Below are 16,934 nucleotides of genomic sequence, written 5' to 3'. Positions count from 1 at the left end.
TTGTAAATTAGATATTATTTCTGTATTTCATTTTCAATAAATGTGCAACAATTTCACAACCTGTTTTCCCTTTGAATTCAGGCTGTAACACAACACTGGTGTGAATACTTTCTGAAAGCACTGTAGACTGGTGTGTGTGTGTGAGTGTGTGTGTGTGTGTGTCAGACCTGTGTAAGAAGAGAGAGTGGCTGGAAAGGCAGAAAGCACTAAACACATACAAGCACGGTAGAAACCTGAGAGACAGACCAAGAATCACTTACACAGAGGAGGAGGACCCCAAAGATGACCACTACCTCTGTGAGTCATGTTATCTTTCTCTCTCAACCACTCTGGTGTTTGACATTTTGAATGCGTCTTCATCATCATGATAACTGATGTTTAACATGTTCTGTTTATCTTTCTCTCTCTCAGACTGTGAGGATTGCAAGTCTTTCTTCATGGAGGAGTGTGAGCTCCATGGTCCTGCCTTCTTCGTCCCTGACATCCCTGCCCCCTTAGGAGCCCCTGATAGGGCCAGACTCACCCTGCCATCCGGCCTGGAGGTCAGGACATCCGGCATCCCTGAAGCAGGACTGGGTGTGTTCAACCAAGGAAACACTGTGCCTGCAGGAGCCCACTATTATGAAGGAGAGATTACAGACAAGGACCAGGCCATGGAGAGTGGATACTCCTGGGTGTTGAGAGGAGTGTGTGTGTGATATAACACATTTCCATAAGTATTCAGACCCTTTACTCAGTACTTTGTTGAATCATCTTTGGCAGCGATTACAGTATCAAGTCTTCTTGGGTATGACATTACAAGCTTGGCACACCTGTATTTAGGGAGTTTCTCCCATTCTTCTTAGCAGATCCTCTCAAGCTCTGTCAGGTTGGATGGGGAGTGTTGCTGCACAGCTATTTTCATGTCTCTCCAGAGATGTTCAATCGGGTTCGCACGGGCTCTGGCTGGGCCACTCAAGGACATTCAGAGACTTGTCCCGAAGCCACTCCTGAGTTGTCTTGGCTGTGTGCTTAGGGTCGTTGTCCTGTTGGAAGGTGAACCTTCGCCCCAGTCTGAGGTCCTGAGCGCTCTGGGGCACATTTTCATCAAGGACGTCTCTATACTTTGCTCCGTTCATCTTTCCCTCGATCCTGACTAGTCTCCCAGTCCCTGCCGCTGTAAAACATCCCCACAGCATGGAGCTCTGTCAGAGTGACCATCGGGTTCTTGGTCACCTCCCTGACCAAGGCCCCCCCCCCCCCCCCCCTGCTCATCCAGAAGGAGAGGTCAGTACAGGGGCATCAAAGCTGGGACTGAGACTGAAAAACAGCTTCTATCTCAAGGCCACCAGACTGTTAAATAGCCATCACTAGCACATAGAGGCTGCTTTCTATATACATAGATTTGAAATCACTGGACACTTTAATAAATTTAACACTAGTCACTTTAATAATGTTTATATATCTTGCACTACTCATATCATATGTATATACTGTATTCTATACTATTCTACTGTATCTTAGTCTATGCTGCTCTGACATTAATCGTCCATATATTTATATATTCTTAATTCCATTCCTTTACTTAGATTTGTGTGTATTGGGTATATGTTGTGAAATTGATAGATATTACTTGTTAGATATTACTGCACTGTCGGAGCTAGAAACACAAGCATTTCGCTACACCCGCAATAACATCTGCTAAACACGTGTATGTGACCAATAAGATTTCATTTGGATTTCCTTCAACCTCACGGCTTGGTTTTTGCTCTGACATAGACTGTCAACTGTGAAACCTTTTATATAGACAGGTGTGTGCCTTTCCTATTCATGTCCAATCAATTGAATTTACCACAGGTGGACTCCAATCAAGTTGTAGAAACATCTCAAGGATGATCAATGGAAACAGGATGCACCTGAGCTCAATTTCGAGTCTCATAGAAAAGGGTCTGAATACTTATGTAAATAAGGTATTTCTATTTGTCATTATGGGTGTGGATTGCTGAGAACAAAAACTAAATGTAATCGATTTTACATTAACACTGTCACGGAACAATGTGGAAAAAGTCAAGGGGTCTGAATACTTTCCGAAGGCACTGTATATCAGTGAATATTGATATACAACATACAGCAGAAACAATGAATATTATGCATCATTTTAGAAAATGCCACCAAACGGCATCAGAGTTAAGAGGTTATTGTTGCTTGCAATAAGTTATCACACGCAGCTTTTTAATTCAGTTTGATAGCGGGAAAATGTGCATATTGTTTTGAATGTGATTTTTTAAATTTTTTATATTTGCATGAAAATCTGATGCCAATTTAATGGAAACCTAGCTAATGACATTCATCATTGCGTTTTCTGTTGTGTATTATCATGTCCTGAGATGTTCAGGTCACATAGTCAGGATAATATCTGTATTGTATTTGTTGTGATTTCCCTCCTCTTAATTGCTCTCTTTCTCCCTCTCTCACACACACACTCACACATATGTGAACGTTGAGTCTTTCCAGATCTTCTTGTGCTCTGGCTGTCCGTTCTCCTTCACCTTTCAGATCTTCCTCCTCAAGCACATAAAGAGATGTCACCATGATGAGTATGTCAGACTGTTGAGGAGTGGAGAGATCAGATCAGAGAATCTCATGTCCTCCAGCAGCTCACAACACCATGGAAGCACCACAGGTTCATTCAACCCAGCTCCCACCAGGAAACAGAGAGAGACGGACAAGCCTGTTCTCAGTGTGGGGAGAGCTTCATTAAAAGATCATCTCAGAACACACCAACGCATTCACACAGGACAGAAGCAATTCCAGTGTGGGAAGAGCTTCAGGAAGTCAGGAAATTTCAAGATACACCAGCGCATTCACCCAGGAGAGAAGCTGTTTCACTGCTCCAAGTGTGGGAAGAGCTTTGGTTTCATACACGTTCTAACAGCACACCCAGCGCACTCAAACAGGAGAGAAACCATTCCACTGCTCCCAGTGTAGGAAGAGTTTGTCAAGAGAGTAATCTCAGAACACACCAGCACATTCACACATGAGAGAAACCGTTCCACTGCTCCCAGTGTGGGAAGAGTTTCAATACAGGGACTGATTACAATAGACACAAGTTCACTCACACAGGAGAGAAGCCGTTCCACTGCTCCCAGTGTGGGAAGCATTTCAGGAAGTCAGGAAAGTTAAAAATACACTAGCGCATTCACACGGGAGAGAAGCCATTCCACTGCTCGCAGTGTCGGAAGACTTTCATTCGAAATCTAAAGACACACCAGTGTTCTTAAAAAGTAAAGAAGATTTCACTTGTAAATGGGATGGTAATGTGACAATGAGATTCAGTAACTTCATATTCTACATAGATACCAGGTTTGGGGTTAGTTCAGAAAGTACAGTTTAAATTCCAATTCTCTTCCAATGTTTTTCAATTAGTAAAATTTGGAATTGACTGGAATTGAAATGGAATTGATCCCAACTCTGATAGATAATGTTGAATTATTCTGATATGATTTTCACGGAACTCACATTTGAATATAGTAACTTACGCATGTGTATATTAACTGTAAATATTTAACTAATCTTTGTGAACTGAAAATGTATACCCCCTCAAATCATAAACATGGCAAGATTTAAATATGTTTTTGATATCATAATAAAATACACATCTCCTCTCCTTTGTTGTTCGTCTAGTCAGATATTAGCAACTCACACCCAGAGAAGGATTCTCTCATCTTCATTCTATGTATTCACTGTTGATTGTCTGACTCCAAGTAGGGAGTTGTTCTGAGGCCAGTTTATTTTCTCTCCAGGGGCCTCATTTATAACCTTTGTGTAAATTTAACACTAAATAGCTGAATGTGCCATTTCTAAAAAGACTATGCACTCACAAAAATATAGATTTTTAAACTTGATGCACCCCATAAATACGCATGTTTCCCGTTATAAATCAGACCTGTCGTAAAACTGTGTGTGGGAAAGGGCATTAAGACTCCATCAGTCACCTTTTATGGTGACAATAACGCCCTTATTTGCTGTGTACGTTGGAAGTATTAGAATTAGGCCAAGACCGTATGTAAAGGAAATAGCAATGTACTGCCAACTTGATCAAATGTCTTTGGAGGTGTTGGCAGAATGTTTTTTTTTGCAGTGACATTTGCTGTATCTGACCATTTCTGAAAGACAAAAACAATTACAAATTATTGTGGACATATAAACAGATCGTTTGAATGCTATTTTTGCATTCATTTTTTCCCAAACCTAAATATACTGCACTGCCGGCGAATCCTGAAACATTGTCTACTCTGGAAAAAAATTAACTACAGTACACACAAAAGACCAACAGTCTGTTCACCTGTTAAATTCTACTGTAAGTTATAAACTGGGCTTGTCGGATGTATGGTATTTATTGAAATTATAATAGCCTATCTAATAGGCCCAATTAAATGAGAGATGTGCTTTGTAATTTGTTGTACGGTTACTTCGGGAATATCAACTCATCATGGCCAGAAAAAGTGAGGAATTTATGCAATGGTTATGGTATGTGTACACTAGCGTTCAACAGTTTGGGGTCACTTAGAAATGTACTTGTTTTTGATAGAAAAGCAATTTAGCAATTGTCCACTTAAATAACATCAAATTGATCAGAAATACACTGTAGACATTGTTAATGTTGTAAATGATTATTGTAGCTGTAAACGGCAGATTTTTTATGGAATATCTACATAAGCATACAGAGGCCCATTATCAGCAACCATCACTCCTGTGTTCCAATGGCACGTTGTGTTGGCTAATCCAAGATTATCATTTTAAAAGGCTAACTGATAATCAGAACTGTTGTTCTGATTAAAGAAGCAATAAAACTGGCTTTCTTTAGACTAGTTGAGGATCTGGGGTATCAGCAGTTGTGGGTTCGATTACAGACTCAAAATGGCCAGAAACAAAGACCTTTCTTCTGAAACTCGTCAGTCTATTCTTGTTCTGAGAAATGAAGGGTATTCCATGCGAGAAACTGCGAAGAAACTGAAGATCTCATACAACGCTGTGTACTACTCCCTTCACAGAACAGCGCAAACTGTCTCTAACAAGAATAGAAAGAGGAGTGGGAGGCCCGGTGCACAACTGAGCAAGAGGACAAGTACATTAGAGTGTCTAGTTTGAGAAACAGATGCCTCAAAAGTCCTCAACTGGCAGCTCCATTAAATAGTACCCGCAAAACACCAGTCTAAACATCGACAGTGAAGAGGCAACTCCGGGATGCTGGCCTTCTAGGCCGAGTTCCTCTGTCCAGTGTCTGTGTTCTTTTCCCCATGTTAATATTTAATTTTTATTGGCCAGTCTGACATGTCTTTTTCTTTGCAACTCTGCCTAGAAGGCCAGCATCCCTTAGTCAAATTAGAAGTTTTAGCTTCACTGTCCAAATAAATACGTAGGGGAGTGTATCCCAAATATAAACTCAACATGCAACAATTTAAACTATTTTACAAATTTACAGTTCATATAAGGAAATCGGTCAATTGAAATAAATAAATTAGGCCCTAATCTATGGATTTCACATGACTGGGCAGTGTCCCAGTCATGGGTGAGTCTCGGATGGCATAGGCCCACCCACTGGGGAATGAGCCCTTTTGTGGGGACCTGGACAGTTTCATCAGCTGTCCGGGTGGCTGGTCTCAGACGATCCCGCAGGTGAAGAAGCCAGATGTGGAGGTCCTGGGCTGGCATGGTTACACGTGGTCTGCGGTTGTGAGGCCCGGTTGGACGTACTGCCAAATTCTCTAAAACAACATTGGAGGCGGCTTATGGTAGAGAAATTAACATTAAATTCTCTGGCAACAGCTCTGGTGGACATTCCTGCAGTCAGCATGCCAATTGCACTCTTTATCAAAACTTGAGACATCTGTTGCATTGTGTTGTGTGACAAAACTGCACATTTTAGAGTAGCCTTTTATTGTCCCTAGCACAAGGTGCACCTGTGTAATGATCATGATCAGCTTCTTGATATGCCACGCCTATCAGGTGGATGCACTATCTTGGCAAAGGAGGAATGCTCACTAACAGGGATGTAAACAAATTTGTGCACAAAATCTGAGAGAAATAAGCCTTTTGTGCGTATGGAACATTTCTTGGATCTTTTATTTCAGCTCATGAAACATGAGACCAACACTTCACATGTTGCGTTTATATTTTTGTTCAGTGTAATAGCATATAGATACATTAATGTGTACTGTATGTAAACTAGGTAGTGATTGAAGGTCAGGTTATACTTGCTTGTCAGTTCCATCTCTAGTAAACAACACCATATTCTAGGTTAATGGACCAATCATATGCTACACCAGGAAAACAATCATCTGTATTGAGGGATTGTTAATAATTAAGTGTTGGTTATTCAGGCTAAGCCTTGTTATATCTTAATCAAAATGTATTCCTAATCTAAGTATATGTCTGCTGCACCAATATATCCCAGATGTGTTGGGAAGATTCATAGACCGGCAGGCAGGACTAATAGGAGATTAGCCTCTTGTCTGAGAATGTAATGACCTGTAACAGGTTTGGAGCTGGACACATGCACGCAGGGTGGAGCGTGGGGAGGGTGTTAGACCGTTCACCTTGAGAAATAGGCCTACTGGAGAACACTGACAGCAACGGGAAAAACAATCTACATTTAAAAGAAGAAATAGGGAACGAATTGTCTGTTTTAATGACTGACTGTAATGTCCTCATCAATGGCTACATGTCAAATATCAACCTAATCCCTTTACATGAAATAGGGGGACATATGGGATGCAGTCAATATGTTATTGTAGCTCTAATCGTAAAGCCTAGAATGGGACAAATGACCACACTCTGGCCCTTCTGTTAAACAGGGCATCAGTTCCTTTACTTTCTAACACCACTCGGTTCAAGTAATAAAGATTTTGTTTTAATGTGTCTGTTTGTTCGTCATAGTCAGAGAGAGAGCAAGAGAGATATGAGAGGGAGGGAGAGAAAGAAGGAGTGAGAGAGAGACAGGGAGAGATGAAAGATTGAAAGAAAGAGACGTATGTAGAGACAAAGAGAAAAAGAGATGGATCAGTGTAAGAGGGCAAGACAGAGGGCAGGAGAGAAAGAGAGGGCAAGGGAGAGAGATGGCAGGAGTGGGGGCAGGGGACAGAGAGGGCAGGGGAGAGGGAAGGAGTGAGGGCAGGGGAGAGAGATGGCAGGAGTGAGGGCAGGGGACAGAGAGGGCAGGGGAGAGGGAAGGAGTGAGGGCAGGGGAGAGAGAGAGGGCAGGAGTGAGGGCAGGGGACAGAGAGGGCAGGGGAGAGGGAAGGAGTGAGGGCAGGGGAGGGGAGAGAGAGAGGGCAGGAGTGAGGGCAGGGAGAGGGAGGACAGGGGAGAGAGAAAGAGGGCAGGAGTGAGGGCAGGGGAGAGAGAGAGGGCAGGAGTAAGGTCATGGGAGAGAGAGAGGGCAGGAGAGAGGGGAGGGGAGAGAGAGGGCATGAGTGAGAGAGAGGGCAAGAGAGACGGCAGGAGTGAGGGCAGGGGAGAGAGGGAAGGAGAGAGGAGAGGACGGGGGAGAGAGAGGGCAGGGGAGAGAAAGAGGGCATGGGAGAGACAAAGGACAGGAGTGAGAGCTGGGGAGAGAGGGCAGGAGAGAGAGAGGGAAGGGGAGAGAGAGGGCAGGAGAGAGGGATGGTGAGATACTATGGTCTATGACTGAATGGTTGACCTACAGGGTAGGACTATCAGGGATGGTTGCACGAACATGACAGTGAATTCAGCTTACTGCAGTGGCCTGCCCAGTTACCAGATCTCAATCTAATTGAGCATCTGTGGGATGAGATGGAACGAGCTGTAAGTCGCTCTGGATAAGAGCGTCTGCTAAATGACTAAAATGTAAATGTAAAATGTATACAGACAGGTAGACTGGTAGACCGGTAGACAGGCAGGTAGACAGACAGGTAGACCGGTAGACAGGCAGGTAGACCAGTAGACAGGCTGGTATACCTACAGGTAGACCGGTAGACAGGCAGGTATACAGACAGGTAGACCGGTAGACAGACAGGTATACAGGCAGGTCGACAGGCAGGTATACAGACAGGTAGACCGGTAGACAGGCAGGTAGACCGGTAGACAGGCAGGTAGACAGACAGGTAGACCGGTAGACAGGATGGTATACCTACAGGTAGACCGGTAGATAGGCAGGTATACAGACAGGTAGACCGGTAGACAGGCAGGTAGACCGGTAGACAGACAGGTAGACCGGTAGACAGGCAGGTAGACAGACAGGTAGACCGGTAGACAGGCTGGTATACCTACAGGTAGACTGGTAGACAGGCAGGTAGACAGACAGGTATACAGACAGGTAGACAGGTAGACTGGTAGACAGGCAGGTTGACAGACAGGTAATACACAATAGTAAGATAGTTACATCAACACTGTAAACTGATCTCAGGTGATGCTCTCTAGTGTGACACAATCCTCACAGACCCAGAAGTACCTCTACAGTATACACTACAGTACCTCAATGGAAACCATTACAGTATACACAACAGTACCTCAATGGAAACCATTACAGTATACACTACAGTACCTCAATGGAAACCATTACAGTATACACTACAGTACCTCAATGGAGACCATTACAGTATACACAACAGTACCTCAATGGAGACCATTACAGTATACACTACAGTACCTCAATGGAGACCATTACAGTATACACAACAGTACCTCAATGGAAACCATTACAGTATACACTACTGTACCTCAATGGAAACCATTACAGTATACACTACAGTACCTCAATGGAAACCATTACAATATACACTACAGTACCTCAATGGAGACTATTACAGTATACACTACAGTACCTCAATGGAGACCATTACAGTACACACTACAGTACCTCAATGGAAACCATTACAGTATACACTACTGTACCTCAATGGAAACCATTACAGTATACACAACAGTACCTCAATGGAAACCATTACAGTATACACAACAGTACCTCAATGGAAACCATTACAGTATACACAACAGTACCTCAATGGAGACCATTACAGTATACACTACAGTACCTCAATGGAGACCATTACAGTATACACAACAGTACCTCAATGGAGACCATTACAGTATACACTACAGTACCTCAATGGAGACCATTACAGTACACACTACTGTACCTCAATGGAAACCATTACAGTATACACAACAGTACCTCAATGGAGACCATTACAGTATACACTACTGTACCTCAATGGAAACTATTACAGTATACACTACAGTACCTCAATGGAGACCATTACAGTATACACTACAGTACCTCAATGGAGACCATTACAGTATACACAACAGTACCTCAATGGAGACCATTACAGTACACACTACAGTACCTCAATGGAGACCATTACAGTATACTCTCCAGTACCTCAATGGAGACCATTACAGTATACACTACAGTACCTCAATGGAGACCATTACAGTATACACTACAGTACCTCAATGGAGACCATTACAGTATACACTCCAGTACCTCAATGGAGACCATTACAGTATACACTACAGTACCTCAATGGAGACCATTACAGTATACACTACAGTACCTCAATGGAGACCATTACAGTATACACTACAGTACCTCAATGGAGACCATTACAGTGTACACAACAGTACCTCAATGGAAACCATTACAGTACACACTACAGTACCTCAATGGAAACCATTACAATATACACTACAGTACCTCAATGGAAACCATTACAGTATACACTACAGTACCTCAATGGAAACCATTACAGTATACACTACAGTACCTCAATGGAGACCATTACAGTATACACTACTGTACCTCAATGGAAACCATTACAGTGTACACTACTGTACCTCAATGGAAACCATTACAGTATACACTACTGTACCTCAATGGAAACCATTACAGTATACACTACAGTACCTCAATGGAAACCATTACAGTATACACTACTGTACCTCAATGGAAACCATTACAGTGTACACTACAGTACCTCAATGGAGACCATTACAGTATACACTACAGTACCTCAATGGAGACCATTACAGTATACACTACAGTACCTCAATGGAAACCATTACAGTGTACACAACAGTACCTCAATGGAGACCATTACAGTATACACTACAGTACCTCAATGGAGACCATTACAGTATACACTACAGTACCTCAATGGAAACCATTACAGTATACACTACTGTACCTCAATGGAAACCATTACAGTATACACTACAGTACCTCAATGGAAACCATTACAGTATACACTACAGTACCTCAATGGAGACCATTACAGTACACACTACTGTACCTCAATGGAAACCATTACAGTATACACTACTGTACCTCAATGGAAACCATTACAGTATACACTACAGTACCTCAATGGAGACCATTACAGTATACACTCCAGTACCTCAATGGAGACCATTACAGTACACACTACTGTACCTCAATGGAGACCATTACAGTATACACTACAGTACCTCAATGGAGACCATTACAGTACACACTACTGTACCTCAATGGAAACCATTACAGTATACACTACAGTACCTCAATGGAGACCATTACAGTATACACTACAGTACCTCAATGGAAACCATTACAGTATACACTACAGTACCTCAATGGAGACCATTACAGTACACACTACTGTACCTCAATGGAAACCATTACAGTATACACTACAGTACCTCAATGGAAACCATTACAGTATACACTACAGTACCTCAATGGAAACCATTACAGTATACACTACAGTACCTCAATGGAAACCATTACAGTATACACTACAGTACCTCAATGGAAACCATTACAGTGTACACTACTGTACCTCAATGGCAACACAAGTGACACAATAGGTTGAGTGTTTTTCTCATTACAAGGGCAATTTTCTGCTACTCACCTATTTAATTTGAGTGTTGCTAAAACCATAATCCATTTAGAGTAGAGTGTACCTCCGGCTGGTCCTGTTCTTCTCAAGCCAGAATTACTAAAACTCCTGCCTTTGGCTCTTTCTTTTCAATACTGTATTTACTCTTTGAAAAATAATCACATTTTGCATTAGAGTTGCTTTTTAATATGAGTTTATGTTGAATTTGTGTTGAGTACAGTTCATTTGTACTGGGGTGAATAGTTAGTATATCAGTCCCTATGAGTCCTCTATGCAGTACCTCAGTGTCCTGTAGAGCTGTACTGCAGTGTGGAGGGAGGGCCACAACGGGGTCAGTAGAGCTGTACTGCAGTGTGGAGGGAGGGTCACAACGGGGTCAGTAGAGCTGTACTGCAGTGTGGAGGGAGGGCCACAACGGGGTCAGTAGAGCTGTACTGCAGTGTGGAGGGAGGGCCACAACGGGGTCAGTAGAGCTGTACTGCAGTGTGGAGGGAGGGCCACAACGGGGTCAGTAGAGCTGTACTGCAGTGTGGAGGGAGGGCCACAACGGGGTCAGTAAAGCTGTACTGCAGTGTGGAGGGAGGGCCACAACGGGGTCAGTAGAGCTGTACTGCAGTGTGGAGGGAGGGTCACAACGGGGTCAGTAGAGCTGTACTGCAGTGTGGAGGGAGGGCCACAACGGGGTCAGTAGAGCTGTACTGCAGTGTGGAGGGAGGGCCACAACGGGGTCATTAGAGCTGTACTGCAGTGTGGAGGGAGGGCCACAACGGGGTCAGTGGAGCTGTACTGCAGTGTGGAGGGAGGGCCACAACGGGGTCAGTAGAGCTGTACTGCAGTGTGGAGGGAGGGCCACAACAGGGTCAGTAGAGCTGTACTGCAGTGTGGAGGGAGGGCCACAACGGGGTCAGAAGGGTGTTAATGTGACAATCTTTCTCTATTAATTACAGGTTAAGGGTTAATTCCAGGTTAAGTGTTAATTCCAGGTTAAGGGTTTTCAGGGTTAATTCCAGGTTAAGGGTTTTAAGGGTAATTCTAGGTTAAGGGTTCATTCCAGGTTAAGGGTTTTCAGGGTTAATTCCAGGTTAAGGGTTTTAAGGGTAATTCTAGGTTAAGGGTTAATTCCAGGTTAAGGGTTTTAAGGGTAATTCTAGGTTAAGGGTTAATTCTAGGTTAAGGATTAATTCCAGGTTAAGGGTTAATTCCAGGTTAAGGATTTGCTGGGTTAATTCCAGGTTAAGGGTTAATTCCAGGTTACGGGTTTTAAGGGTTAATTCTAGGTTAAGGGTTTTCAGGGTTAATTCCAGGTTAAGAGTTTTAAGGGTTAATTCCAGGTTAAGGGTTTTCAGGGTTAATTCCAGGTTAAGGGTTTTAAGGGTTAATTCTAGGTTAAGGGTTAATTCCAGGTTAAGGGTTTTAAGGGTTAATTCCAGGTTAAGGGTTTTAAGGGTAATTCTAGGTTAAGGGTTAATTCTAGGTTAAGGATTAATTCCAGGTTAAGGGTTAATTCCAGGTTAAGGATTTGCAGGGTTAATTCCAGGTTAAGGGTTAATTCCAGGTTAAGGGTTTTCAGGGTTAATTCCAGGTTACGGGTTTTAAGGGTTAATTCTAGGTTAAGGGTTTTCAGGGTTAATTCCAGGTTAAGAGTTTTAAGGGTTAATTCCAGGTTAAGGGTTTTCAGGGTTAATTCCAGGTTAAGGGTTTTAAGGGTTAATTCTAGGTTAAGGGTTAATTCCAGGTTAAGGGTTTTAAGGGTTAATTCCAGGTTAAGGGTTTTAAGGGTAATTCTAGGTTAAGGGTTCATTCCAGGTTAAGGGTTTTCAGGGTAATTCTAGGTTAAGGGTTAATTCCAGGTTAAGGGTTTTAAGGGTTAATTCCAGGTTAAGGGTTTTCAGGGTTAATTCCAGGTTAAGGGTTTTAAGGGTAATTCTAGGTTAAGGGTTAATTCCAGGTTAAGGGTTTTAAGGGTTAATTCCAGGTTAAGGGTTTTAAGGGTTAATTATAGGTTAAGGGTTAAGGGTTAATCACAAACACTCACTGTTCTCCATTAACTGAGCTTTTTAATGCCTCCATTCATATGACCCTACATTGATCATTAACATGGGGCTTTCACTAGGCTAAGACTCATTACTCAGCATCCCAAGTGGCACCCTATTCCCCATGGGCCCTGGTCAAAAGTAGTGCACTATAAAGGGAATAGGGTGCTACCTGGGAGGGGAAGGGGGTGGGGGTTTCCCACATCTCTCTGCACTCTAATCAGGGCACTGACGGAGAGAAGGAGTTGAGGGAGAAAGGGGGAGAGGGAGATATGGGGAGAGAGGGGGAGAGGGAGATATGAGGGCACTAGAACAGTCTGCAGCACCCGGCCTCACCCTACTAGAATCTGAAGTCAAATGTCTACTGTTTTGCTGATGATCTGGTGCTTCTGTCCCCAACCAAGGAGGGCCTACAGCAGCACCTAGATATTCTGCACAGATTCTGTCAGACATGGGTCCTGACAGTAAATCTCAGTAAGAAAAAGGTGTTCCAAAAAAGGTCCACAAATACAAATTCCATCTAGACACCGTTGCCCTAGAGCACACAAAAAACGGTACGTACCTTGGCCTAAACATCAGCGCCACAGGTAACTTCCACAAAGCTGTGAACAAGCTGAGAGACAAGGCAAGAAGGGTCTTCTATGCCATCAAAAGGAACATAACATTTGACATACCGCACTCAATGAGCTGTATACCGCCATAAGCAAACAGGAAAACGCTAGTCCAGAGGCGGTGCTCCTAGTGGACGGGGACTTTAATGCAGAGAAACTTAAATCAGTTTTACCAAATTTCTATCAGCATGTTAAATGTGCAACCAGAGGGAGAAAAGAAAATCTTTCAAGGCAGGGGGACTCTAACCCGGAAGCTTATAAGAAATTCCGCTATACCCTCAAACGAACCATCAAACAGGCAATGCGTCAATACAGGACTAAGATCGAATCGTATTACACCGGCTCTGACGCTCCTCAGATGCGGCAGGGCTAGCAAACTATGACAGACTACAAAGGGAAGCACAGCCGAGAGCTTCCCAGAGACACAAGCCTACCAGACGAGCTAAATAACTTCTATGCTCGCTTAGAGGCAAGTAACACTAAAACATGCATGAGAGCATCAGATGTTCCAGATGACTGTGTGATCACGCTCTCCGCAGCCAATGTGAGTAAGACCTCTAAACAGGTCAACATTCACAAAGCCGCAGGGCCAGACGGATTACCAGGACGTGTACACCGAGCATCTGCTGACCAACTGGCAAGTGTCTTCACTGACATTTTCAACCTCTCCCTGTCTGAGTCTGTAATACCAACATGTTTCAAGCAGGCCACCATAGTCCCTGTGCCCAAGAACACTAAGGTAACCTGCCTAAATGACTACCGACCCGTAGCACTTACGTCTGTAGCTATGAAATGCTTTGAAAGGCTGGTCATGGCTCATATCAACACCATTTTCCCAGAAACCCTAGACCCACTCCAATTTGCATACCGCACCAACAGATCCACAGATGATGCAATCTCTATTGCACTCCAAACTGCCCCTTCAAACCTGGACAAAAGGAGCACCTATGTGAGAATTCTATTCATTTACTACAACTCAGCGTTCAACACCATAGTGTCCTCAAAGCACATCACTAAGCTAAGGACCCTGGGACTAAACACCTCCCTCTGCAACTGGATCCTGGACTTCCTGACAGGCCGCTCCCAGGTGGTAAGGGTAGGTAATAACACATCTGCCACGCTGATCCTCAACACTGGGGCCCCTCAGGGGTGCGTGCTCAGTCCCCTCCTATACTCACTGTTCACGCATGACTGCATGGCCAGGCACAACTCCAACACCATCATTAAGTTTGCTGATGACACAACAGTGGTAGGTCTGATCACCGACAATGATGAGACAGCCTATAGGGAGGAGGTCAGAGACCTGACTGTGTGCTGCAAGGACAATAATCTCTCCCTCAACGTGATTAAGACAAAGGAGATGATTGTGGACTACAGGATAAGGAGGACCGAGCACGCCCCCATTCTCATCGATGGGGCTGTAGTGGAGCAGGTTGAGAGCTCCAAGTTTCTTGGCGTCCACATCACCAACAAACTAACATGGTCCAAGCACATCAAGACAGTCATGAAGAGGGCACGACAAAACCTATTCCCCCTCAGGAGACTGAAAAGATTTGGCATGGGTCCTCAGATCCTCAAAAGGTTTTACAGCTGCACCATCGAGAGTATCCTGACGGGTTGCATCACTGCCTGGCATGGTAACTACTTGGCCTCCGACTGCAAGACACTACAGAGGGTAGTGTGAACGGCCCAGTACATCACTGGGGCCAAGCTTCCTGCCATCCAGGACCTCTATACCAGGTGGTATCAGAGGAAGGCCCTAAAAATTGTCAAAGACTCCAGCCACCCTAGTCATAGACTGTTGTCTCTGCTACCACACGGCAAGCAGTACAAGAGCGCCAAGTCTAGGTCCAAGAGGCTCCTAAATAGCTTCTACCCAAGCCATAAGAATCATGAACAGCCAATCAAATGGCTACGCAGACTATTTGCATTGCCCTCCCCTCTGGAACACTGCTGCTACTCTCTGTTATATCTATGCATCGTCACTTTAATAACTCTACCTACATGTACATATTACCTCAATTACCTCGACACCGGTGCCCCGCACATTGACTCTGTACCGGTACCCCCTGTATATAGCCTCGCTATTGTTATTTACTGCTGATTTTTAATCATTTGTTATTCTTATTTTTTGTATTTTCTTAAAACTGCATTGTTGGTTCAAGGCTTGTAAGTAAGCATTTCACTGTAAGGTCTACACCTGTTATATTCGGCGCATGTGACAAATAAAATTTGATTTGACCAATTATGATCTGGCTAAAAATACTTGAATCAGTTATAGAACCCATTACCCTTTATGGTTGTGAGGTCTGGGCTCTGCTCACCAACCAATAATTCACAAAATGGGACAAACACCAAATTGAGACTCTGCATGCAGAATTCTGCAAAAATATCCTCTGTGTAAAACACCAAATTATGCATGCAGTGCAGAATTAGGCCGATACCAGCTATTTATCAAAATCCACAAAAGAGCCATTAAATTCTACAACCACCTAAAAGAAAGCAATTCCCAAACCTTCCATAACAAAGCCATCACCTACTGAGAGATGAAGCTGTAGGAGTCTCTTAAGCAGCTGGTCCTGGGGCTCTGTTCACAAAAACAAACAGACCCCACAGAGCCCCAGGACAGCAACACAATTAGACCCAACCAAATCATAAGAAAACAAAAAGATAATTACTTGACACATTGGAAGGAATTTACAAAAAAACTGAGCAAATAGAATGCTATTTGACACTAAACAGAGAGTTCACAGTGGCAGAATACCTGACCACTGTGACTGACCCAAACTTAAGCAAAGCTTTGACTATGTACAGACTCAGTGAGCATAGCCTTGTTATTGAGAAAGGCCGCCGTAGGCAGGCCTGGCTCTCAAGAGAAGACAGGCTATGTGCACACTGCCCACAAAATGAGGTGGAAACTGAGCTGCACTTTCTAACCTCCTGTCAAATGTATGACCATATTAGAGACACATATTTCCTTCAGATTACACAGATCCACAAAGAATTCGAAAACAAACACAATTTTTATAAACTCCCATACCTACTGGGTGAAATACCACAGTGTGCCATCACAGCAGCAAGATTTGTGACCTGTTGCCCATATTTATTTATTTCCCTTTTGTACTTTAACTATTTGCACATAATATGACATTTGATATGTCTTTATTCTTTTGGAACTTTTGTGAGTGTAATGTTTACTGTTCATTTTTATTGTTTATTTCACTTTTATTTATTATCTACTTTACTTGCTTTGGCAATGTTAACATGTTTCCCATGCCAATAAAGCCCTTTTATTGAATTGATATGGGGAGAGAGGGGGAGATGTGGAGAGAGAGAGCGAGGGAGAAAGGAAGAAAGGGAGAGAGAGGGAGAAGGGAGAGATAGAAAGAGGGAGAGAGAGTGAGAGATTC

This window comes from Salmo salar, chromosome 05, assembly GCF_965601325.2.
Source record: "Salmo salar chromosome 05, fSalSal1, whole genome shotgun sequence".
Lineage (NCBI taxonomy): Eukaryota > Metazoa > Chordata > Actinopteri > Salmoniformes > Salmonidae > Salmo > Salmo salar.
Note: the sequence above shows the minus strand (reverse complement) of the source record.